The sequence below is a fragment of the Schistocerca serialis genome, chromosome 6 (assembly GCF_023864345.2).
Source record: "Schistocerca serialis cubense isolate TAMUIC-IGC-003099 chromosome 6, iqSchSeri2.2, whole genome shotgun sequence".
NCBI lineage: Eukaryota > Metazoa > Arthropoda > Insecta > Orthoptera > Acrididae > Schistocerca > Schistocerca serialis.
Window position 1 is genome coordinate 577,586,207 of NC_064643.1, and position 27,531 is coordinate 577,613,737.

The 27,531-nt window shown below is 43.2% G+C and overlaps 1 protein-coding gene and 1 pseudogene across 2 annotated transcripts in view; one reads left to right on the top strand and one right to left on the bottom strand.

Annotated features, from left to right (window-relative positions):
- LOC126485107 (aromatic-L-amino-acid decarboxylase) overlaps positions 1-27,531 on the top strand; it is a 217,293-nt gene that overhangs the window by 31,134 nt on the left and 158,628 nt on the right. The gene's annotated exons all lie outside the window — the stretch shown is intronic.
- LOC126485315 (5S ribosomal RNA) lies at positions 11,754-11,871 on the bottom strand (annotated as a pseudogene).

The following is a 27,531-nucleotide window of genomic DNA, read 5'->3' on the forward strand; positions in this document are numbered from 1 at the left end:
TCGTGGCCACTGAAGGTTGACGCGTGTTGTGTGAAAACAATGTTTGTCAGAAGTAATAAATTTCGCTACACTCTGACTTAATTTAGTAAAAGAATTAATAAAACCGGAAAATTGAAACTTAATTTAGTGACTGAAATTAATAGTGAACTTTGTTACTGAAGCGCTACGAAATTCAATAAAATAAGTTTAGCCTTGGGCTACCTCAACAATCATTTCAAAAGCTACTTGAATCTACACAATTTAGAAATAAGAGATTTAACTTTGAACTCGAATTAAATGATTCTGAACAATTAACAATAGTAAAATTTAGTATGTACCAAGCTGAGCTGCAGTCACAGGTAAGCTAAAATATGGTAGCAAAACTCGCACTCTTAATTTGTGCTTGTGTAATCTAAATATTGTAGCCAGCTATGGATACTTTAACTTTGAAATTAAAGCAGTGAAATGGAATGATATTACTTTAATGCTGGCGTTTGAATTTCAACGACACTCGGGTTCATTCCGGAAAAGGAAGGGACCCTGCTTGGTAATGCAATTGGGACAATGAGCAACAAAGGTTCATGATAAGTTGCTGTAATTTTGTGAAGCAAATGGAACAGTTTGAAAAGCTGAGGTCTGCTATATAGTTCTAAAACTTTACGTACTTTCAGTCTTCCTTGTTGGTTGATTGGAGGTTTGAAATCGTCGATCGAGGAGGTGGCGACAGTCACTCATTGTCGGCCGTCGCTGTTGCAGAAGCTGGATGTTGGCGCACCTTCTTCTCGACGCGGTCACCAGGCGAAACCGGCTCTTGACTTGCGCCAGCAAATGCTTCCAATCCGCGACACCTTGTCAGAAATTATCATAGCAAGTCGAGCGCAATTACATGCTGCCAAACCCCGAAAGCCCGGCAACTCGCGGGAGCGTCACACAACACTCCTGCTCCACCGCCCTACTCCAGCCAGACTCCCTCTGCCCGCGCTCCACGCGGCAGAGTTAACACTCCCAAAGATCCTAAACACTTTGATTCTCCACACGACCTATCGATGTAATCGTTCGATAGTGTAGTTTTCCCTAGGCAAGACCCAGCGTACAAATACAAACAATATTTACAAAACAAACCAATTATATATATATATATATATATATATATATATATATATATATTGTAAAACAATTTCAATATAAAAATGGTTCAAATGGCTCTGAGCACTATGGGACTTAACATCTATGGTCATCAGTCCCCTAGAACTTAGAACTACTTAAACCTAACTAACCTAAGGACAGCACACAACACCCAGCCATCACGAGGCAGAGAAAATCCCTAACCCCGCCGGGAATCGAACCCGGGAACCCGGGCGTGGGAAGCGAGAACGCTACCGCATGACCACGAGATGCGGGCAATTTCAATATATAAAGACACCGAAATGTCATATCTTCAGGTAATAAAACGAGGAAACAATTTATAGTACAATAGGTGGAAATAGGAGGATATGCATTTCCGGCGTTACAAGTGCTATGAAGACCCTTGTCATAAACTGCGACGCACCATTAAGTCAGAACGCCCAGGTTGTCATCCACGGCGCCCTTACAGTGCAGCAGTACGTCGACGATATTCCACACCTCGTTTTGTTGCCCTTAAAGGCAAGCTAGCCTGGGCTTACATTTCAGCATGATCATGCCCGCCCGCCTACGGCAACAGTTTCTGCTGGTTTTCTTCATGTTTACCAAATCCTTGGGCAGCAAGATCACCGGATCTCTCACCAATCCAGAATGTTTGGTGCGTTATGAGCAGGGACCTCAACCCAGCATGGGAGTTTGACGATCTAACGCCCAATTGCCGGCCGCGGTGGTCTAGCGGTTCTAGGCGCTCAGTCCGGAACCGCGCGACTGCTACGGTCGCAGGTTCGAATCATGCCTCGGGCATGGATGTGTGTGATGTCCTTAGGTTGGTTATGTTTAAGTAGTTCTAAGTTCTAGGGGACTGATGACCACAGTAGTTAAGTCCCGTAGTGCTCAGAACCATTTTGAACGCCCAATTGGACAGGATTTGGGACACTGTCCTACAGGAGGACATCCAAAACTCTATAAATCAATGCCAAGCCGAATAACTGCATGCATAAGAGTCAGAGGCGGACAAACGCGTTATCGAATTGACAAGTTTGTGAAGCTCTCTCTCTCTTGAATAAATTATGCAATTTTTCTAAAATTGTAGTCATTGTTTTGTCTGTACATATACGTCACATATACCTATTTCTGTCCCCCTTGGGTAATTCTTTCGAGGTGCGTCTTTTTCTTCCTTAGTGTTTTCAAAAATGCCGAATAACCAATACGGAATTTGTGTACGGCCTGGTTCTAGAGTGTATGGAGGACGATATTCTATTTGCAGAGTACTAGATTAAAGTGTTAACTCGTGGTTTCGCTAAGCTGCGCGAGACTAACGTTGTCTTCCCAGCAGCCATGTCTCACCTGGACGTGCAAATAAACAGAGTGAATGGAGCAGAAGATATTATTGATTTGGTAGACCGAAGTCCTTCACCAAACCCATGCAGAATTCGTACACGTATAGGTGTTCCACATACAAGAATGTGGCGGACATTACTTTATCTTTTACAGTGGATTCAATCCTTCGACGAGGAGGTGAAGGTAGACGACAGGAATCTTGTCTTTGGTTGACTGCAAATTGCCAAGTAATCCCTTTAATACTGTTTATAGCTGCAGCAACTTTAACTCGTAGGGGTACCACTGACACTCGTGTTTTTCGTCGGTAGTCTGACGAAACCCCGCAAACCTTTCTGGAGTCACATTTCAATAAAGCTTCTATGCAAACGTGTTGTTCGGTATGGTAGACAAGCAGTTGATTGGAATTGATATGTTACCGCATCGTACGGCGAAGCCCCGTTATCTAGACTTGATTGAAAACGAGATTCCAGTATTATTGGAAGAGATTTCTTCATCTGCAAGGAGGGCTGTGTTCTTCCAGCGTGTCGAGGCATCTGCACATTCTAGTCATCGTCGGCTGACTCTTATGTGAAACCAACATCCCCCGGGAGTTTTGTCAGCAGAAATAGTAACGTTTCTCGGCCGCCAACGTCCCGTAACTTTGAGTTTTGCCTGCAGTGGTGTTTTAAAGGCGAAGTCTTCAAAGAAAAAGCAAACCCTCGAGACGAATTTATCGGATTACGAATAGTGATGCTTTCATAAAAAAAGTACCAAGTCAAACTCAGAAGAACTAGTGGTGTTGTCAAGACAGTTCGAAAGTACACTGAAGTCGGAGGTGGAATATATGAAAACAAACTTTCAACTTAATCTTTTACTTTGCTTAACACTTGTCAGTATTTGTTTCAGTTACATTCCAACAGCTGCACCTCTGTAACAATAACAATTGAACACTTATTAGCCGGCCGGAGTGGCCAAGCGGTTCTAGGCGCTACAGGCTGGAACCGCGCGACCGCTACGGTCGCAGGTTCGAATCTTGCCTCGGGCATGGATGTGTGTGTGATGTCCTTAGGTTAGTTAGGTTTAAGTAGTTCTAAGTTCTAGGGTTCAAATGGCTCTGAGCACTATGGGACTCAACTGCTGAGGTCATTAGTCCCCTAGAACTTAGAATTAGTTAAACCTAACTAACCTAAGGACATCACACACATCCATGCCCGAGGCAGGATTCGAACCTGCGACCGTAGCAGTCCCGCGGTTCCGGACTGCAGCGCCTAGAACCGCACGGCCACCGCGGCCGGCTTAAGTTCTAGGGGACTGATGGCCTCAGATGTTAAGTCCCATAGTGCTCAGAGCCATTTGAATCATTCTTGAACACTTATTACGTGTACTGTTTAATCCGAATTAATCAATGCGACTAACTCATAAAATATTTACTATTATTCCTGAAACATTCTGTATTATGAACGGAAATAAAGAATCTGTTACTGCCTCCTAATGTTGTTTAGTAATCAGCCATGAAGGATCAGACAGGACATACCTGAACTCACTCCACAGAAATGTGGTTTCCGAAATTTTTAAAAAGACTTTTACAGTCCTTTCTTTCCATAGTAGCTCAGCACATAGACTTCTGTGTTGTAATTTAGAAACATAGAAGAGAATAACTGAATAAAAGTGTGTCACTCTCGTATAAGAAGTCATGTGCGTAAAATGTGAAAAAGGAAAAACGTCGGCACATCTAACCAATAATATACCTTTCTCGTTACAGCTATGTTATAATACTGTACATAACTATTCTGGGAGAATACTAGACACCATTCGCGTTTAAAATTCTTTTCCGTACGAAATTTTAATGTTCATTGTCCTGTTAAAAGTCAGCGACAAATCAGCTGACTGGGTGGGTAGTTTGTTTTTGTGTAGTACTATTTCCCTGAAGTACGGGTGGGATGTGTGTGTAAATCGCCAGAAGCCAAAAGCGGCTGTGGCTTTGGGCAAAAAATGCATTTCTATCTTTCTCATAGAGTGGCATCGTGCATTTGGTGCAACTCCAGCTTCGGAAAGGTTTATTCTGAGATGCGGTTTGACCCACAAATATTGAAATGGTGTCAAAGATGGGCGCTGCGCTTTGTAAGTACATTGCACCGGGTTTTTTTTTTTTTTTTTTTTTTTTTTTGTGCAGCTCATTGAGTTTCAGTGGCATCTCATACCACAAATGTGGGTGCACCATGGTTTTCGCTATAGTGATGTGCATGACATAACCACTTCGAATGTCTCAAGTTACTGAGATTATCCTCGCTCAGTTATTCGTCTGCAACAAATGGTACACTAGTCGTATAGTTAACACAAAACTTCATTAAGCTTCGCTGATCGTGAGAAAACTGCCGTAAAATCTTGTCGTTTTTACGATACAGAGTTCGTCCATATTGCAACTTTTACAACAGAGCCTTAAAGACAGTTCAGAATTAATTATGTACTCAATGTTTTATTTGCGGCCTCGTTAACCAGTATTACTTAATGTCGTAGAACCAGCCTGCGCTGAGCAGAGAGAGAGAGAGAGAGAGAGAGAGAGAGAGAGAGAGAGTCTGCATTGAGTGGTATGCATCAGGCCAAGTCTTGGAACTATATCCAAGGGCTACTTAGCAACATTTTCGGGCAGAAGGGCCCGAGGAGCGAGCGCATTCCTTTGCTGAAAAAGGAATGCTTTCCCACTTGACATGAAATTGGTGTCCTTCCATAACTAAAAAACTTTACTCCTACCACAAGTACATTTTAGTCTGTTACCGTTTTCAATCATTTCTTGCTCACGCAATAACATAACATTTTGATAGCTAGCTGAAGAGGCTTGTCTGGGTAGTTCAGTTGGTATTCTCTAGCAAAGGCAAGTTTCCACATTAGAGTCCCATGGCACTAGATACTTTTATTCTTTCAGGAAGTTTTCAAAACAGCACACACTACGCTGCAGGGTGGAAGAAACGTTCTAGGTAGATATTGGAAAAGGCAACAGGGAGAGAGTTAGATAACCTAAATTCTTTTCAGTCTAACACCTCCGCCTGGTTTTGAGCTCCATGACAAGCGACTGAATTATTTTGATGTATCTCTTTACTTTTCCGTATACTCACAGACTAAATAACTTCGCGCTTAGATTCAGTTAAGAATCTCCTGTCGGTGGCTGCAATAGTATTAGCAATGAAATCTTTCCTGACTGACGTGACCAGGTTTACTATTTAGGCGGGTGGTTGTCAGAATGGTTACGCGCGTCCGGACACTTCATCCCAGCGCTCTCTCAGAAAGCAGTAAATTGGTTAAATAATTTTTTTCAATTCTGTTGGTGTAGAAACCTGTGATGGAGTTTCTTTCCATTATGCGCCGAACGAAGCAACATCTTGAGACAGTTCTCACTTTTTAGAATGGGAATAGTTCCTCAGAAATTCAATGAAATTACAAACCACCAAAATTGCACCCAAGTTTGTTGTATTTAAATGGCGGCAAGTTTCAGACTTTAGTCCATTTTCAAGCCATCCACTTAAGTCCTACCACAACACCATTTCTCGGAAACGTTGCACAGCTAGCGAAAAAATAAGTCGCATCTACATGGTGCTATCAAATGACTTTCCTCGGTGTAAACGGCTCCAAAGCTGACTTGAGATAAGAGAGATGATCGTATTCAGACAACCAATAAGATTTCGTACTTCGTGTGGCGTGTTGCTTATCGTGCAGGACTATCCGCATGCACTGATACGAATGATAGCAGAAGAGCTGAACACGCGAAACATTTACACACTAGCTAGGCAATATACAACAGTATGTACCGCAAAGCAAGAGCAAAAACAGTGTCATGGGATTGCAAAAAAGAAACAAAAAGACTGCTGGGTGGCGCTGGCTGCGAGAGCGGGGATGAGCGGAGTTGAGGATGCAGCGACTATACTGGTGTTGAAAATTAAAGCAACAAGCGGAAATGTTGCAAGCTTGAGTGTATTTTGCCACAAAACAGTTTAAACAGGTGACTGAAAGGTAGAAACAATGTAATCAATACAGAACTTAAGGCAACTGCAAAATATATGATGGTACACAAAAATGTTCTTAGTTTTTTCCTGGATTTGCACACACGGGTAGCTCCAAAATATTTCTGTTTGCTGATGACATTAGCATGGTAGTAAACAATGTTGTGTGCAACATTGGCTCGGTTTCAAATAATGCAGTTCATGACCTAAGTTCATGGCTTGTAGAAAATAAACTGACGCTAAATCACAGTAAAACTCAGTTTTTAAAATTTCTAACTCACAATTCAACAAAACCTAACGTTTTAATTTCACAGAATGGGCATATGATTAATGAAACTGAACAGTTGAAATTTCTAGGTGTTCAAATAGATAGTAAGCTCTCGTGGAAAGCCCACGTTCAGGATCTTGTTCAAAGACTTAACGCTGCCAATTTTACTATACTACTGAAGTGAGTGATTGTTGGACACGAAAATTAGTCTACTTTGCTTATTTTCATTCGCTTATGTCGTATGGTATTATATTTTGGAGTAAATCTTCCCATTCTAAAAGGATATTTTTGGCTCAGAAACGGGCGGTTCGAGCAATGAAGTGGTGTAAGTTCGCGAACCTCTTGTCGACCCCCTACACTAGTTTTGGGTATTCTGACACAGGCCTCTCATTATACGCATTCCTTACTGTCATTTTTTGTTAATAATATTAGCTTATTCCCAAGAATACGCAGCTTTCACTCAGTGAATACTTAACAGAAATCAAATCTGCATTTGGATCGGACTTCCTTAACTCTTGTACAGAAAGGCGCGCAATATACTGCTGCATCCATTTTCAATAAGCTACCATTCGAATTTAAAAATCTTAGCACTAATCCACGCTCTTTCATCGAAACTGAAGAGTTTCCTCATGGTCACTCCTTCTATTCTGTCCATGAGTTCTTTGAAAAATTGAGCTGTTTCTTGTTGCGTTGTTGATTGCGTTTACTTGAACTTACGGACTGTGTTTTTACGGGTTTATAAACATTTATTTTTATCTATTATTACTTTTATGTTGTAATTTCATGTACTGACACTTTCCATGATCATGGAGATTTGCTCCTCAGTTTGGTCCTACGGAACATGACGTATAAATAAATAAATAAATAAATAAATAAATAAATAAATTCCGACAACTGGTTAATACAGCAATACCGGCTTGACAGCGACGGGGCATGCTGTGAATAATGCCGTCAATCTCATGTTAAGGCAATAATGCCCCTCCTTACTGCAGAGCTGCTCACTAGTCTAGAAGAGTGGTTGGTAGATGTTTGTATGATGCAACCAGTCTCCCTAGTGCATCCCAGACATACTCCATGGGATTCAAATCGTGAGAGCAATAAATGCAGTTTCCCAGGAAACGTCAACCACCCGTGCTCTCTGAGGTCGGGCATTATTGTCTATCATTATGAAGTCTGGACCAACAGCACCTCACAACAACCGCTCATGATATCTAAAATTCTCGTCACGATAACCGACAGCAGTTACACCTTGCTTAGTCATCCGTAAAGTTTCCTGAAGAGGTGTTTGATTGGTCAACACAATCCTTGCCCACACCACGAGAGATCCTTTTCGATATCGGTCTCTTTCCACAATGTTTGGGTCCCCAAATCGTGTTACACATTCCCTCCAGGTGCGAATCGCTCTTGAATCACTCTCCAGACCAAATTGGTGTGAGAAGCACATTGGCCTCCTGTCAGACCGTCCAGGTGGCATGTTGACGACTCCACTCTAGACATTCTTTTCTGTGAAGACGTCAGAGGTACACATACAGCAGGTCCCCGACAGTAAAAGCCGCTCCGGCGAAGCCTTCTGCACACCGTTTGCCTCGGTGTAACATATCCATTGGATGCTCAGGGGTCAGACGCCAGTTGCCATGCAGTACTAAGGCCCTTACAACCAAATAACGGTCCTGTCTTCTGAAGTCACACGTGGCCGGTCCTACCCTGGTCTTCAGGATATAGTTTGGTCTCTCTAAGCTGTAGCCACATTCGAGAAACAACAAAACAATTCACATTAACCCATAGGGCCACACCAGTTTGCGACTCTCCTGCTTCCATCCTTCCTATGGCCCTCGACCGCAGAGTCTGGTAGGCCTATTCTTTGTGCCCTACTGCAGTGTATGTGAATGTGTATAGAGAGATTGTGGATGTAGGACTACCCGGAAAACACTATCCCGTTTTGTAGGTGCCCTTACGTCATCTTTGGCTTGTTTTCCCTTGACCAGAATGCCGTCTTCCGTGCAGAACACGATCGTACGTACATCTGTTGACGGTTTGTATGATTATATCATGAATGAGACACTGGTGAACGAAACAGCGGTTTGTTGCTTTAATTTTGACACCGGTGTACATACTGTATTTAAGCGAGCACCTGCACTAAAATATCAACCTGGGGATCACCTTACTGACGGTCCGTGTCACCTACTGCTCCACAGTCAATGCAAGAAACTTTTTGAGGTGCGCGTTTAGAAGAATTGCATGGGGAGACAGGAGAGGGCTAGTGATGTTTCCCTCCAAAAAATTTGTTGGGAACAATATAACTTATTTACGACTAGTGTTCTGACACTGGTTCATGTAAATTATACTAAGCAACAGAGCAAGGAAGCCTTAGCAATCATTAATGACGCCAGATTAGTGTCCAACTTTCCGATACACTCCTATAAAAAAAATAAAAAAAAGACTTTATAGCCACAAACTACAGCGGAGTGAATTGCTAATATTTCCAACCATTGTTCCTTAGTTGCTACATGATTTAAGCTTATCACGTGGGTAAGAATAAACACTGTTTATCGTTTGAACCTGATATTATTTCCAATGAAACATGTTTCACCAATTTGTGTTAGACATCGCCACGGTGCCACAATTAGATTTTCTCTCTGCAGCGGAGTGTGCGCTGATATGAAACTCCCGGGCAGATTAAAACTGTGTGCCGGACCGAGACTCGAACTCGGGACCTTTGCAAATGTCCCGAGTTAGTCTCGGTCCGACACATAGTTTTAATCTGGCAGGAAGTTTCATCGTCACCGTGTCTTATATTCTTTTAATGTACTTACATAAGCCCTAGCTGAATACAGTAGAAGTCAGCAGTTACTGTTCCACACTTCCCTTCAGTGAAAATTTTTCACCTACTGCTTACATGAGCCAATGGGCACACGAAAAGAACAAGAAGCTTGAAAACCACTGACCCTGCCTAACATAAATTGGTGAAACACGTCAGTTGTGAAAAAACCGAGCGAGGTGATGCAATGGTTGGCACACTGGGCTCGCATTCAGAAGGACTACTGTTCAAAACCTGAGTCCGACCATCCTGATTTAAAATTTTAGAAAACATCATCAGCGATCTATAAAAATTAAAACTTAAAGATTAAAAACAGTCTTGATCGCAACTTTTTATTTTTGAGTGACTGGTTTTGATTCTAGTTAAGAACCATCTTCAGAACAGCAGTTATTCCAGCGTCGAGGATCGGCGCAACTTGCTCCATGGAGTCCACCCACCGTTCTGGAGTCTGAAGATGGTTCTTAAATAGAATCGAAACCGGTCACTCCAATGAAAATAAAAAGTTGCGATCAGGACGGTTTCTAATCTTTACATCCTGATTTAGGATTTCCGTGATTTACCTATATCGCTCTGGGAAAACTCCGGGATGGCTGTTTTGAAAGGACTCGACCGAGTTCCTTCCCTAATCCGAGCTTTTGCTCAGTCACTAATGACATCGTCGTCGACGGAACGTTACACATTAATGTCCTCCTCTATCAGTTGTGAAAGACAGATAATACTTGCAAAAGCAAAAATTATCTACAGTTTCATCATATCTAGGATACGACTTTTGACGTAAACAATTTTTTTTTGCTTATAGATAAGAAACGATAAGATGGAAATTGCCGAAACAGAACACTTCAGTCATATACGAAATTGTTTCACATAAAAATATATCTTTTTGTAATATTATACGTAAATAAATATTTTAAATAATTCTGCTAAAACACAATTTGTCACTTTTCTTTGTTATAAATTTCAAATATAACAAAGCTCTCGTCCATTATCATATGAGACTGAAATCTGAACGAACTTCACTCGTAAAAGTATTGCGCAGTGAATGACCTCCACTACACGTGCTGCCACGCTATCTGAAAGGAAATCCCTTATTTATTATGTGGATGGCTGATGCAATGTACACAACAATCAAATTCCTCGTCTTGTTTAAAGCAGAACATTTGTACAGTAAAGTATCTTCAGTGAAGTGAATAGCGATGTAATAACGAAAGTAAAGTGTTCGCTTCCGTTTGGAACAATATGTTACTGAATTTAGTGGCATCTTTATAAGTGATGGAAAAATTCTATTCTGTCAAAGATATGGGAACTCAGTAAATGCGGACTAGCGTTATCAAGTCTGGCAGCATTTAGCAAGTAGTAAATATAGAATGGCAGCTTTACGTTCAACTTCTAGAAAAGTCCCTTTAGGTGAGAAAGCTTCCTTTTCACGTACCATAGTTTCAATAAGTTCAGAACACTTTTCTTACACCTGATTCTCCTTTATACAAACGGAGAAGTCGCCCCAATGTCTTGTGCTATTTTTATAAATTATGTATCACAGATATATGTATCAGAATATAATAGATTGTTGGTAAACACTGCTTGTTAAACTACATGCCGGAGTATGTATTAAATGCATAAAGATGTGAGTTTTCAGCAAAACAATGAAAGTAGCAGCAGCATACAAAATTAGACTTTGATCCTGATGTTTAAATGTATTTACGTTTGTTTTAATTTATTAACAATGGAGCTGCTTGATGTGTTTTCGCATACAAAATACTAAATATTGGACGAACAAATGAACGTAGCTGAAAAACAAGCATGGCAGTGAAAAGGTGAGTGAATTCCATGTTATCTAATGTATCATGCATATGTATAGTGTAAAATTGTTTTCAAGTATTGGAAAACGAAAGGATGTGAATCTGGGTAACGACACTGCTAAGGTGAGTCAAGTACGTTTCACAAACTTTTTGCAGGGACTCACGTAATAATTAGGAAGTGGCGCTGTGAAGATGTCCCTAAACGAGGCTAGGCATTTGTCGATCGCTATAGCGCCAAACTGGTGTTCATAGATGCGTTACTCCTCCTTCCGAACAGGCCATGAAAGCCCAACGGTACTGACCGGCTGCCGTGTCATCCTCAGACCACAAGGGTCACCGGATGTGGATATGGAGGGGCATGTGGTCGGCTCACCGCTCTCCCGGCCGTATGTCAGTTTCCGAGACCGGAGCCGCTACTTCTCAGTTTGCCTCACTAGTGCTGAATGAACCCCGCTTGCCAACAGCGCTCGGCAGACCGGATGGTCACCCATCCAAGTGCTAGCCTAGTCCGACAGCCCTTAACTTCGGTGATCTGGCGGGAACCGGTGTTACGACTGCGGCAAGGCCGTTGGCTTATGGATGTGTTAGTGAGAGGAAAATCTCGCTGTTGTAGCGAGCGCTCTTTGCAGCTATGTGTTTGTGGTTGCGCAACATGGGGAAAAATTGTGACAAGGAAGAATATTAATGTTGTTGCTCATCGTTCCACTCGCATCAGTTTAAGACGTCCTCTTATGTTCCTGCCCAACCACACACTCGCTAATCGTTACATATTCGGAAACAAACACCCAAATATTTATTTCATCCTTCCTTCTCTAATTAGACGGAAATGGTTGAATCAGAACATACTTGTATCACATTTATAACGAAGTCCCAGACTGTGTTCACACACACACACACACACACACACACACACACACACACACACACACCCTAAATGAATAATCGAAATGCACACAATCGACACAAGGGTAGTTCACTCGCTCTCGCAAAAGTCGATACACACAGCCCACTAGTGACTTCACAATTGCAATAAGTAATGTCAAGTGTAGTTGGACCCTGAGAAGGGTAAAATAGCCGATGGCCATCTTGCTCGTGGTCATTCGGCTGTACGAAGTGCAGCAGGAAAGACGTACGTATGAGCGGAGATTAGGTCACAGGTCCGTAGTGCCCGGAAAATTTATAAGTATGGTACGAAATCGGGGACTTACTGTTTTCGGGCAAGTCAGTAGCGAATACCTGGCAATACTCCGGCGAGTTCGTGTGAACTCAATAATTCACATGTTAGTTAAAGTGGTATACCACTCTGTTTTTGTTGTATTTTAAAGCTTTCGAACAGTCGTTACCTTACTTCGATGCAGAAAGACAACAATAAGCTCTGTATCTTGTTTAAAACAAAAAACTTGAGTGTACTGTGAACATTATTTTTTATTCGTCGCAAATAAATTTCCTGACTACACATTTTTTTAAATTATAGATTGAGTGATTAATTAACAAGGAAAATTGTGACTAAAGCGTTTCGTTGGCCCTTAGACATTAGCGTAGCCAAACAAAACGTATTCTAGAACCTTCAGCAACAATGAAAACTAGCTCTGTGTTCAGCGTATTTCAATCTGTAATTCATGCAGTCGCACGTTTGGGCTTAGGAGTAACAAACAATAAGTGCACAGTATTTTATTTCGGCCTATACAGGGCGATACCACAATGATATAAACTCTGTGATATATCAATCTGAGGTAAGGGACCTTAGTCCGGAAACGACAGAGTCGAAATTTATAACCGAAGATCGTCCTGATACCTCTGGCAGTGGACCTCTTCTGCTGCAAGCTCTTTACTTTCCATATTTGAGGATTAAGTAGTATGGACAAAAAAAAGCAAAACTTGTCAATAAACATGGGCTGTAAAATGCAATTTTTAATACCTATGAGCACTATGCTGCTGTGAAAGACATGCCTTCTACTGATCGAGCGCTCATAGATCTTAAGATACGCATTTTGAAGCCCACATTTTTTATTGTTTTGATCCATGCTACCTCTTCTCAAAATATGGAAAGCAAATAGCAAGCTGTAGAAGCGGTCCACTGTCAGAGGTATCAGGACGATTTTCGGTTATAAATTTCAACCTGGTCGTTTCCGGACTAAGGTCCCTCAACTCAATCTGATATATTTACCCTTCTTTCGTCATTCCTGAAAGTCAGTAACATAATCACCGAATGACCCTGCATATTACAGTATAGTCACAAGGCGCACTTTGCTCCAAAGCACTAAGAAGACATGACATACTTCAAAAGTATGGACATGCGATATAGTAATTCTAAAATATAAACTCTGCTGGATGGCATATTGTCGATAATACACACATGAAAAAAAGTTATGCATCACCTCGATTCCGAGAGTTCCGGAACCTGTGTAGAAAATTGGAATAGAGGTCAACATAATTTCCGTGTTTATTACTGCTCATGAAAATTACACATTGCGTGTTGTGCCACTATGCAACTTGACCTTCGGAGGTGGTCGTCCAGATTGCTGTACACACGGGTACCTCTAATACCCAGTAGCACGTCCTCTTGCATTGATGCAAGCCTGAATTCGTCGTGGCGTACTACCCAAAAGTTCATCAAGGCGCTGTTGGTCCAGACTGTCCCACTCCTCAACGGCGATATGGCGTAGATCCCTCAGAGTCGTTGGCGGGTCACATCGACCATAAACAGCCCGTTTCAATCTATTCCAGGCATGTTCGATAGGGTTCATGTCTGGAGAACATGTTGGCCATTCTAGTCGACCGATGTCGTTATCCTGAAGGAAGTACTTCACAAGATGTGCACGACGGGGGCGCGAATTGTCCATGAAGGCGAAAGCCTCGCCAACATGCTGCCGATATGGTTGCACTATCGCTCGGAGGGCGGCATTCACGTATCGTACAGCCGTTACGGCGCCTTTCATGACCACCAGCGGCGTATGTCGGCCCCACATAATGCCACCCCAACAACAGGAGGGAACCTCGACTTTGCTGCACTCGCTGGACTGTGCGTCTAAGGCATTCAGCCTGACCGGGTTGCCTCCAAACACAGTCTCCGACGACTGTGTGGTTGAAGGCGTATGCAACACTTCTAGGTGAAGAGAATGTGATGCCAATACAGAGCGGTCCATTCGACATGTTGTTGGGCCCATCTGTTCCGCGCTGCATGGTGTCGTGGTTGCAGAGATGGACTTCGCCATGGACGTCGGGAGTCAAGTTGCGTATCATGCACCCTATTGCGCACAGTTTGAGTCGTAACACAACGTCCTGTGGCTGCACGAAAAGCATTTTTCAACATGGTGGCGTTGCTGTCACGGTTCCTCCGAGCCATAAACAGTAGGTAGCGGTCATCTACTGCAGTAGTAGCCCTTGAGCGGCCTGAGCGAGGTATGTCATCGACAGTTCCTGTCTCTCTGTGTCTCCTCCATGTCCGAAAAACGTCGCTTTAGGTCACTCCGAGGCTCTTGGACACTTCCCTTGTTGAGAGCCCGACCTGGCACCAAGTAACAATGCGGACGTGATCGAACCGCGGTATTGACCGTCTAGGCATGGTTGAAATACAGACAACTCGAGCCGTGTAGCTCCTTTCTGGTGGAATGACTGGGACTGATCGGCTGTCGGACCCCCTCCGTTTAATAGGCGCTGCTCATGCGTGGTTGTTTACATCTTTGGGCGGGTTTAGTGACATTTCTGAACAGTCAAAGTGGCTGTGTCTGTGTACTATATCCACAGGCAACGTCTATTTTCAGGAGTTCTGGGAACTGGGATAATGCGAAACTTTTTTTGATGTGTGTAGTTTCAGCGTAATGAAGATTTTAACAACTTTGTGGGGATACATAAAAATTTCTTTTACTAAATCTGTGCAACGCGACCTAAAGTAGATTTATAAATGGTTGGTTAGAATTTCGGTGACAGAAGAAATTTTTATTATTTCGCTGAAACGGGGAATATAGAATCACCGCTGTCTCTCACGGGAATCAATACACGGTGATAAAACTGTCAGTCGGAGAAATTAAAATCATGCTATCCCTTTAATGATGTTCAGCAGAACAAAGCTGTCTGCCTGTGCAGGCTCCTCCCCCACTGCCAGGGACAACGCAAACACATCATGTCCAGAGGCTGGCACCAAGCTAGTGAACCAAATGTTATCATTACTTCCAGATTATCCTATCTTCCAGGAGTACTTGACACGCAAGGTAGATGGAGCACTTCAATGAAGCTTGGAAAGTAGGACATAAGGTAGTAGTGGAAGTAAAGAAATGAGACCGGTTGTGAGTCGTGCTGGAATATCTGAATCTGTAGAGCACTTGCCCAAGAAAGGCAAAGGTTACAGGTTCGATTTCCGGTCCGGTATGGTGCACGGTTATAATCTGGTAGGAAGTGTCATTATTTCTTTGACGAGTGACCTATAACGTCGGTCTCAAAACTTAGGACATAGTAGATGCAGGGACTTTACGTCTACCACCTCGCAATGAACAGTAACACAATACAAAAATGCAACACGTTCAGAGATATCGACTTAAAGGATTCTAAAAACTTATACTGAAATAGCATAAACTTTCTTTAAATTCAATGTAAATATTTTTAGCAATAAATTCCATTATATTCTGTACAACAGTAATGTGGACACGTAATCCTGTTCTCTCCGAATGTGAGATCTTATCAAGTAATTATTGGTTCTTTGAGTTGTCACTTTTCTCGCTTTCCTAAAAACCTTTTGTTTTGGTTATGAGCCCCTCATGTGCTATTTTTCCCTGTTGTCGACCCCGAATGATGTTATATATTTTACTGTAATGCTATACGACATTAGAACTTGCATCAGGTAAAATTAATAGTTAAGGTAGAAAAAAAAGAGAAACAAGATGAAATTGTTTTATTAGAAAAGTACAAAATGCAAAATTATAATTTCTGAAAATTAATACAGTTTAATAATGAATATCAACTAAATACAATTCAAGGATCAGTTTACGAAAACATAATTGGCATCATATAATGTAGGAATACATTTCACCGAGAAAAGAGATTCAATGTGAGCTTTTTTTAAAGCAAAAATTTCCAATTTTTTTCTTGAGCGATGCTACGCACTGCATTCCAGATATATTCAGTTGTTTTCTCCTGGTACTGTTGATGATCTGCTCATGTACGGTTTCCACCAAAACAATGCCTAGGTCACTATTCTGCTCTTAGAGTACTTTTATGTCACGTTGTCCATGTCCCTTAATCTCACACTTGTGGTTACAGCCCAGACAAAGACAAAATCTTTTTTACCATAGATTATAATTTAAACCCATCGAGCCAAGAGCATCATTGATCATCTCAGAGTCTGTATTCATACAGCGTCCGTGTCTTACTTTACAATATCCTTGAGACATGCATGGATATACACTGTTCTAACGATTACAGATGTTGTAAATATCATGAAATTTCGTAACGTTTACAACAGCTGTAATCGTTAATACAGTGGTTGTTCATACAGTGTCAGTATCTTACTTTACAGACATTGAAATAATCAAGGATATTAAAAATTACTTTTAAATTACGCTACACACGATAAGTGTGACAACTCAATGTACCGCTCTTCTTGAATGGTTCAAATGGCTCTGAGCACTATGGGACTTAACTGCTGAGGTTATCAGTCCCCTAGAACTTAGAACTACTAAAACCTAACTAACCTAAGGACACCACACACATCCATGCCCGAGGCAAGATTCGAACCTGCGACCGTAGCGGTCGCGCGGTTCCAGACTGCAGCGCCTAGAACCGCTCGGCCACTCCGACCGGCCTCTTCTTGAATGACCCATACACATCTTCCAGTAGCTGTTCTTACCGTGGCGAATCATGAAGTAGCCTGCAGCAAAACTGATTCAGCTGTCCTCAGGTGCACAATGGGGCATTTCACATGTATTTTTCAGTGCCATCAATTAAAAATTGCCGTTTTTCGACTTCAGTTACTTTTCTCCCTGGGGTGCGATATACGGGTAATGCAACTGCTTCGTCCCTTTGTGACGTGAGAACGTACACTGCTTGCGCAGGAGGCACGGTCTCCACGGTAGTCAGGCAACGGGCACGAGTCGGCACGGTAGAAAGTGTGGAGGTATGTGTCGTAACGGCGTGGGATTCGTACGCCGACACCGGGAAACTGTCTGGCCAGGGGCGCGCCGGGGCCGACTCACGGCTGGACGGCGGCCGACCGCCACTGGACGTTCTCGGAAGTCGTTGCTGCACTGGCCGGCGTTCCGGGAAGGTGACGCTCGCGGGGAAACCGGGCAGGACCGGACCGGGGGTCGCAGACTGGCCGTTTCCGTGTGCTGGGCAGGCGGGCGGCCTTGGCTCAGGGAGGGAACTTCCCGTCCGTCTCGTGTCGTGTTAACGGGCGATCCCGACTGCGCGCGGACCCGAAATCTTACCTGCTCTTAAAGCGGTATACTGCGCGCACGGTCACTTTTAGAAATTGGACAGCGGGGAGTGGTGGTCAATTTTTGAGTTAAACCAACGGCGTGCGAAGGAAAAAAAAAGTAAAGTTGGCATTACAGCATTTTCCTTCCCATTTCTGTATACTATGGTAAACTCGACTACTCATAAGTATCTCTGTTGGTCCATTATGGACAGGGGACATCTGCTGGTTCAGTACACTACTGGCCATTAAAATTGCTACACCACGAAGATGACGTACTACAGACGCGAAATTTAACCGACAGGAAGAAGATGCTGTGATATGCAAACGTTTAGCTTTTCAGAGCATTCACACAAGGTTAGAGCCGATGGCGACACCTACAACGTGCTGACATGAGGAAAGTTTCCAACCGATTTCTCATACACAAACAGCACTTGACCGGCGTTGCCTGGTGAAACGTTGTTGTGAAACCTCGTGTAAGGAGGAGAAATGCGTACCATCACGTTTCCGACTTTAATAAATGTCCGATTGTAGCCTATCGCGATTGCGGTTTATCGTATCGTGACATTGCTGCTCGCGTTGGTCGAGATCCAATGACTGTTAGCAGAATATGGATCTGGTGGGTTCAGGAGGGTAATAAGGAACGCCGTGCTGGATCGCAACAGCCTTGTATCACTAGCAGTCGAGATGACAGGCATCTTATCCGCACGCATGTAACGGATCGTGCAGCCACGTCTCGATCCCTGAGTCAACAGATGGGAACGTTTGCAAGACAACAGCCATCTGCACGAACAGTTAGATATTTGCAGCAGCATGGGCTATCAGCTCGGAGACCGTGGCTGTGGTTACCCCTGACGCTGCATAACAGACAAGAGTGCCTGCGATGGTGTACTCAACGACGAACCTGGGTGCACGAGTGGCAAAACGTCATTTTTTCGGATGAATCCAAGTTCGGTTTACAGCATCATAATGGTCGCATCCGTGTTTGGCGTCATCCCGGTGAACGCACATTGGAAGTGTGTATTGGTCATCGCCTTAGTGGCGTATCACCCGGCGTGATGGTATGGGTCGCCATTGGTTACACGTCTCGGTCACCTCTTGGTCGCATTGACGGCACTTTGAACAGTGGACGTTACATTTCAGATGTGTTACGATCCGTGGCTCTACCCTTCATTCGATTCCTGCGGAATCCTACATTTCAGAAGGATAATGCACGACCGCATGTTGCAGGTTCTGTACGGGCATTTCTGGATACAGAGAATGTTCGACTGCTGCCCTGGCCAGCACATTCTCCATATCTCTCTTCAATTGAAAAAGTCTGCTCAATGGTGGCCGAGCAACTGGCTCGTCACAATACGCCAGTCACTACTCTTGATGAACTGTGGTATCGTGTTGAAGCTGCATGGGCAGCTGTACCTGCACACGCCATCCAAGCTATGTTTCACTAAATACCCAGGTGTATCAAGACCGTTATTATGGCCAGAGGTGGTTGTTCTGGGTACTGATTTCTCAGGATCTATGCACCCAAATTGCGTGAAAATGTAATCACATGTCAGTTCTAGTATAATATATTTGTCCAATGAATACCCGTTTATCATCTGCAATTCTTGTTGTGTAGCAATTTTAATGGCCAGTAGTGTAATTGTCAATGTTAATGAGACCCGTGTAACTTCAGATGTTGTTTTATTTTGAAGGCCACCAGTTTGAGCATTTCCCTATGCCATCTTCAGGCCCCATATGCATACCTCCAAATAAACGAAAATGTCAGAGCCATAAATCTCTGAATGTTGTGAATTGCCGGCCGATGTGGCCGAGCGGTTCTAGGCGCTTCAGTCTGGAGCCGCGCGACCGTTACGGTCGCAGGTTCGAATCCTGCCTCGGGCATGGATGTGTGTGATGTCCTTAGGTTAGTTAGGTTTAAGTAGTTCTGAGTTCTAGGGTACTGATGACCTCAGATGTTAAGTCCCATAGTGCTCAGAGCCATTTGAACCATTTTTGTTGTGAATTCATTCGTTACTCTAGTGCTTCATTCGAAGACTTGATAGCAACTTGCAATTCCGGCACCGAGGTCTCGCCATGTCACATACTTACTTTTTTATTAGCGAACGGAACTTACTTTCCGAACTACCCTCGTATGGTTTCTTTTCCTGTGGCGTTCCGAACGTAATGTATAAACGTGTCCTAAATGAACTGTAACATATTTGTCTTCGGATGTACTGAGCAATGAAAAGAATGCAACACAAATTACTATGCTTCCTCGCTGCATGTACTAACCATACGGAAATATAAAATTTACTAGGACGTTTCGTTCCTAATAATTACTCTTGAGTAAAAGATAAATTAACATACAACTGTTTCACAGTTATTTTATTTTGTCGCTTCTGTTATCCTTCATTCCAGGATTTCTTCACTTCAATCTTACCTAACGAAATTATCAGGCATACTGTCAAATAGAAGTTGCCTTGATTGTCTCTGACGCTTTTCGTAGAATTTCTAGCTTCACGTTTTGTACTTAACGGTGCGAGTCTCCGCAGAGCTCGGATGTCACAATTCCATTATGTGATCCGGTTTCTCTTAAATTCCTCGAGCGCAGTATCCTCCTGCTCTATCGCTTCATTTCTATCGATTCGAAACTTGATGCTGAAGCGCCAGGGCCATTCTGGGAAACCCTGTGTGTGTGTGTGTGTGTGTGTGTGTGTGTGTGTGTGTGTGTGTGGTGGCTAAATGACACGAAACACGTGTTACGCTCTTGGCTATGGAATTCGCTTTACAGTTTTCCCGTTTTTCATTGGGCTTTTAGTTTTCTTCCGAGAACATCACTGTAAATCTCATTCGGTTAAGGCAACTGACTCGTATTTAGGTTGAGTGGGATTGTAGTCTCGATCCACGCAGATACATTTTGGTTTTGTGTGGTTCCATGAATTACATCAGGTCGAATGGTTCATTAAACATGGCTAGGAACACTCCCAACCGCATCGTTGTCCAACGGAGAAACTGGTTCGTCGCTAACGACAAGGACGTCGTCGGGAATGGTTTCAGAGGCATCGCAGTACCAGGCTGCTCGTCTGTTTTGACTGGCTTAGTGCGCTACAAGGAGTCCACCGAATGTGTCCGCTTGAGCAGTTGATACAGGTCATCCATAACTCCTTATAGCGAATCGAACACAGAGGCATATCGGGATACAGGATAACGATACAGCCTGCAAACCGTTGCATCGCAGATGCTATTTTATAACAAGGAAGCTGAAAAATTTGTTCATATCATTCAGCATTTAGCCTTTGCTTAAGCCGAACAAGGGGACCACACTCGAACCACGAAAAATTCCGTCATACCGTAACACCACTCCCTCTGTACTTCACTACTGCCATTATACGTGATGGCGGGTGAGGTTCTGCAGGCATTCGCGAAAGCCAACCCTTCCATCGGATTGCAAAAGAGTAAAGCGTGAGTCATCAATCCAAATCACTCATCTCCAGTCAACTGTCCGCTGCTCTCCCTCCCTCTCCCTCTCTCTCTCTCTCTCTCTCTCTCTCTCTCTCTCTCTCTCTCTCTCTCTCTCTCTACACGACCTCAAGCGCTTCTCAGCATTGGCCTTAGAAGCGTATGGCTTGTGATGAGCAAGTCGACCATTGTACCGCATTATTTTTAACTCCCAGCGCGCTGTCATTGTACTGCGTCGACTGCTGGTAGCCCTTTGGAACTGATGAATGACACTTTCCGCTGCCTTCGTGGAATTTTTTACAATTACCCTTCGCAATGCTTGACGACGCTGTTCCATCAGTACATTAGGTCTGCCCCGTCTTGGTTTGGCTATGGTTGTTCCTTCGCTTTTCCGCTCCACGGTTACATCACAATAAGTCGACTTGCGCAGCTTTACAAAGTTTGAAATATCCTTGGTGGATTTGTTACTCGGGTCGCATTTAATAACTAGTCGACGTTCAGTGTCACTGAACTCTGCTGTCCTGGCCATTTTGCTGTAACTGACTACACAATACGCTCCCCTCCTTCTATTCTGGCTGATATGCCTTTTGCGACGTCTAGTGCTCATTTCTGCATCAAATAAGGGTTTCCGGACACTTCTGATCGGGTAGCGTATTTGCTTTTCCCTGTATCGAAAGAAATTAATCTCATTAATGTGTTATTTTCTGGTCATAATCGTAATTCCCGCGATCGCACACGACTCGTTACCGATTTAGGGGAGGATGTAACGAGGCTCGTTACAGACTTATGGGAGGAAGGAACGTGAAAGGAAGGTGGATTACTTTATCGATGTCCATCTTATTGCATGGACGAGGGACTTCAGCTGACGATATATAAGAGAAAAAGTGCCACCACAGCTGTATCTTGAGAACGTCTTTGTTCTGTCACACAACTGGTTTCGACGGCACACTACCGCTATCGTCAGGCCTCACTATTGCCAAGAGTATTTGATTTCCTTGGCGCATCTACTGTTACTAGCACACGTAGGCTAGCTTTCATGAGGAGCCTGTACTCGAACCGTGTTGTGTCCCAAACAACGATGGAATTTTTATAGGGGACATAGTCCCATATGAAGGGGCCACAATTGTTAGCGATTGCTTTGAAGAACATTCTGGACAGCTCGAGCGAATGATTTGGCCATCCAGATCGCCCGTCATGTCTCCCATCGAACATTTATGGGACATAATCAAGAGGTCAATTCGCACACAAACTCCTGCTCCGGGAACACTTTAGCATATACGGACAGCTATAGAGATAGCATGGCTGAATATTTCTGCAGGGGACTTCCAACGACTTGTTGAAACCACGCCACGTCGAGCTGCTGCACTACACCTTGCAGAAGCAGATCCGACACGATATGAGGTGGCATCCCATGACTTTTGTCATCTGAGTGTACCTTATATAAATCTTGCTACAATTGGTTTTCGTCTTTTGATGACTCTACTATACGGTAAATGGCAGCGTCATCTGTAAACAATCTAAAAAGGGTACTGCTCAAATTGCCTCCTAAATCATTTATACGAGGGTGAGTCAAATGAAAACCGTAAAATTTGTAATAACAACTCGAAATTTCACGCAGCTATCCTGTAAGTTGGTAAGCGTGCTACAAACAGCGTGCAGAATGGCCTGTAGGTGGCAGCGTAGTGCAGATGCACACATACCGTCGCAGTATCAGTATAAAGATGGCCACCACATTTGCGACTTGCACCAGGGAAGAATAGCGTTCTGTTATTCGGTTTTTGCGCATTGAAGGTGTGGAACATATTGAAATTCATCGACGAATGAAGGTTCAGTGTGGTGATGCAGCAAGTCTACGAAAGGAGTAGGAAGTTCGCAAATGGTGTGACTTCAGTGGAAGAAGCTCCTCGTCCAGATCAGGCACAACGAGTTGTGACTCCACAGATCATTGCAGCAGTTGAAGCCATCTTGTTGTTGTTGTGGTCTTCAATCCTGAGACTGGTTTGATGCAGCTCTCCATGCTAATCTATCTTGTGCAAGCTTCATCATCTCCCAGTACCTACTGCAACCTACATCCTTCTGAATCTGCTTAGTGTATTCATCTCTTGGTCTCCCTCTACGATTTTTACCCTCCACGCTGCTCTCGAATGCTAAATTTGTGATCCCTTGATGCTTCAGGACATGTCCTACCAACCGATCCCTTCTTCTAGTCAAGTTGTGCAACAAACTTCTCTTCTCCCTAATCCTATTCAATACCTCCTCATTAGTTACGTGATCTACCCACCTAATCTTCAACATTCTTCTGTAGCACCACATTTCGAAAGCCTCTGTTCTCTTCTTGTCCAAACTACTTATTGTCCATGTTTCACTTCCATACATGGCTACACTCCATACAAATACTTTCAGAAACGACTTCCTGACACTTAAATCTATACTCGATGTTAACAAATTTCTCTTCTTCAGAAACGTTTTCTTTGCCATTGCCAGTCTACATTTTATATCCTCTCTACTTCGACCATCATCAGTTATTTTGCTCCCCAAGTAGCAAAATTCCTTTACTACTTTAAGTGCCTCATTTCCTAATCTAATACCCACAGCATCTCCCGACTTAGTTCGACTACATTCCATTATCCTCGTTTTGCTTTTGTTGATGTTCATTTTATATCCTCCTTTCAAGACACTGTCCATTCCGTTCAACTGTTCTTCCAAGTCCTTTGCTGTCTCTGACAGAATTACAATGTCATCGCCGAACCTCAAAGTTTTTATTTCTTCCCCCTGGATTTTAATACCTACTCCGAATTTTTCTTTTGTTTCCTTTACTGCTTGCTCAATATACAGATTGAATAACATCGGGGAGACGCTACAACCCTGTCTCACTCCCTTCCCAACCACTGCTTCCCTTTCATGCCCCTCGACTCTCATAACTGCCATTTGGTTTCTGTACAAATTATAAATAGCCTTTCGCTCCCTATATTTTACCCCTGCCACCTTCATAATTTGAAAGAGAGTATTCCAGTAAACATTGTCAAAAGCTTTCTCTAAGTCTACAAATGCTAGAAACGTAGGTTTGCCTTTCCTTAATCTTTCTTCTACGATAAGTCGTAAGGTCAGTATTGTCTCACGTGTTCCAACATTTCTACGGAATCCAAACTGATCTTCCCCGAGGTCAGCTTCTACCAGTTTTTCCATTCGTCTGTAAATAATTCGCGTAAGTATTTTGCAGCTGTGACTTATTAAACTGATAGTTCGGTAATTTTCGCATGTCAACACTTGCTTTCTTTGGGATTGGAAGTATTACATTCTTCTTGAAGTCTGAGGATATTTCGCCTGTCTCGTACATCTTGCTCACCAGATGGTAGAGTTTTGTCATGACTGGCTCTCCCAAGGCCGTCAGTAGTTCTAATGGAATGTTGTCTACTCCCGGGGCCTTGTTTCGACTCAGGTCTTTCAGTGCTATGTCAAACTCTTCACGCAGTATCGTATCTCCCATTTCATCTTCATCTACATCCTCTTCCATTCCCTCAAGTACATCGCCCTTGTATAGACACTCTATATACTCCTTCCACCTTTCTGCTTTTCCCTCTTTGCTTAGAACTGGGTTTCCACTTGAGCTCTTGATATTCATACAAGTGGCTCTCTTTTCTCCAAAGGTCACTTTAATTTTCCTGTAGGCTGTATCTATCTTACCCCTAGTGAGATAGGCCTCTACATCCTTACATTTGTCCTCTAGCCATGCCTCCTTAGCCATTTTGCACTTCCTGTCGATATCATTTTTGAGACGTTTTGTATTCCTTTTTGCCTGCTTCATTTACTGCATTTTTATATTTTCTCCTTTCATCAATTAAATTCAATATTTCTTCTGTTACCCAAGGATTTCTACTAGCCCTCGTCTTTTTACCTACTTGATCCTCTGCTGCCTTCACTACTTCATCCCTCAGAGCTACCATTCGTCTTCTACTGTATCTCTTTCCCCCATTCTTGTCAATTGTTCCCTTATGCTCTCCCTGAAACTCTGTACAACCTCTGGTTTAGTCAGTTTATCCACGTCCCATCTCCTTAAATTCCCACCTTTTTGCAGTTTCTTCAGCTTTAATCTACAGTTCATAACCAATAGATTGTGGTCAGTGTCCAAATCTGCCCCTGGAAATGTCCTACAATTTAAAACCTGGTTCCTAAATCTCTGTCTTACCATTATATAATCTATCTGATACCTTTTAGTATCTCCAGGATTCTTCCAGATATACAACCTTCTTTTATGATTCTTGAACCAAGTCTTATCTATGATTGTTATGCTCTGTGCAAAATTCTACCAGACGGCTTCCTCTTTCATTTCTTAGCCCCAATCCATATTCACCTACTATGTTTCCTTCTCTCCCTTTTCCTACACTCGAATTCCAGTCACCCTTGACTATTAAATTTTCGTCACCCTTCACTACATGAATAATTTCTTTTATCTCATCATACATTTCTTCAATTTCTTCGTCATCTACGGAGCTAGTTGGCATATAAACTTGTAGTACTGTAGTAGGCATGGGCTTCGTGTCTATCTATGCCACTATAATACGTTCACTATGCTGTTTGTAGTAGCTTACCCGCACTCCTATTTTTTTTTTCAAGCCATAGTGAAGGAAAACCGCCGAGTGACAGTGAATGACATTGCAGCATGTTTACAGATTAGTCATGGGTCAGCACAGCACATTGTGCATGATGTGCTCCAGTTTCACAATGTGTCTGCAAGATGGGTGCCACGGCAGCTGACTCCTGAAATGAGAGAACGACGTGTTGATGCTTGTGAAGAACTTCTTCGGCGCTTTGAACGAGAAGGTGATGGCTTCCTTGTAAGAATCGTTACGGGGGACGAAACCTGGGTTCACTTCCACGAACCGGAAACGAAAAGAGCGAGCAAGGAATGGCGCCGTTCCTGATCACCAAAACCAAAGATGTTTCGAACAGAACCATCAGCAGGGAAGGTTATGCTGACTCTCTTTTGGGACGAAAAAGGCGTCATTTTGGAGCATTATATGGTTAGAGGGACCACTGTCACCAGTGTATCATACACACATCTCCTAAAAAATTATCTGAGGCCTGCAATCAAATCAAAGCGACGTGGATTTCTGTCAGCAGGTGTCCTTTTGCAATATGACAGTGCAAGGCCCCACACTGCCCGTACAACAGTTGCAACAATCACAGACCTGCATTTTGAGTGTCTTCCTCATCCACCATACTCACCAGACCTTGCCCCCAAGTGATTTCCATATCTTTGGACCACTCAAAGACGCAATGGGAGGAAAGAAGTTCCATTCTGATGAAGAGGTACGCCACACAGTGCATGAGTGGTTGTGCGGACTATTAAAAGAATTTTTTTCTAAACGAATTTATGCATTTTGTAAGGGCTGGAGGAGTTGCATTGAGTGTGGGGGAGATTATGTTGAAAAGTGATAAAACTTTGTACCACTTCTGCACAATAAACAAAATTTTTAAAAAATATTTAAGGTTTTCATTTGACTTACTCTCGTATAGTCTAAGAGCAGTAGAGGGCCTATAACTTTAGATATGACTTCTTCCTTAGTCGATGACTTCCCCTGAGTTATGAACCGTATACGTTCTGACAGAAAATCACGAATCCAGTCTCACAACGGAGACAGCATTCCAAAGGCACGCAATTTGGTTGGAAGCAGGCTGTGAGGAACGACTATGCCAAATGGAGGTGTGGAAACGATGGTGAGAGTTGTGGTTAGACTGGGGGGGGAGACAGTACGGCCTGGAGTGGACACTTGCTGCGAGGTCACTGTGTGTAGAGGGTCAGGACGGCGTGACCTTGGCCTACTGCTGGTGGCTGCGACTGGCGAAAGGCAAACTGGTCGGTCGCTCTGTACCTACCGTACGCCCTGCCTGCCTTCTTGTTTGACGTTTGTGTTCGCTGGGAGTCCCGGCCGGACACCTACAACACCGTTATCTAACCCAAACAAAAGATGCCTTGTTAGCAATTCTAGGAATATGCCCACTATAGTTGGAAATCAGGAAAAAGTCAGACTTTCACTGGTTAAGGAAAGGCAATCAAATTGAAGTACGAAGGAACCGAGGCCAATTCGAAAAAGGCAACAAAATACCGCACATTAAAACCGTGGCAAAATGAATGGTACACTTCAGGCACAGGCAGGAGAACATAGGATTTTCTCTCTAACATCAGGGAGAGATTAAAACATCGATTTTTTAACCCATCGAGAGGATTGATCGTTACCTGACTGGTTATGGCCCTTATGCCACGTATCTGTACAAAATCGGAAGACAGATGAATGATAACTGGTCCTGCGGCATTGTGGGCACACCAGAAAACACATTGTGGGACTACAGGCTCTTATGAAGATGCAGCGGGAAATGGACGT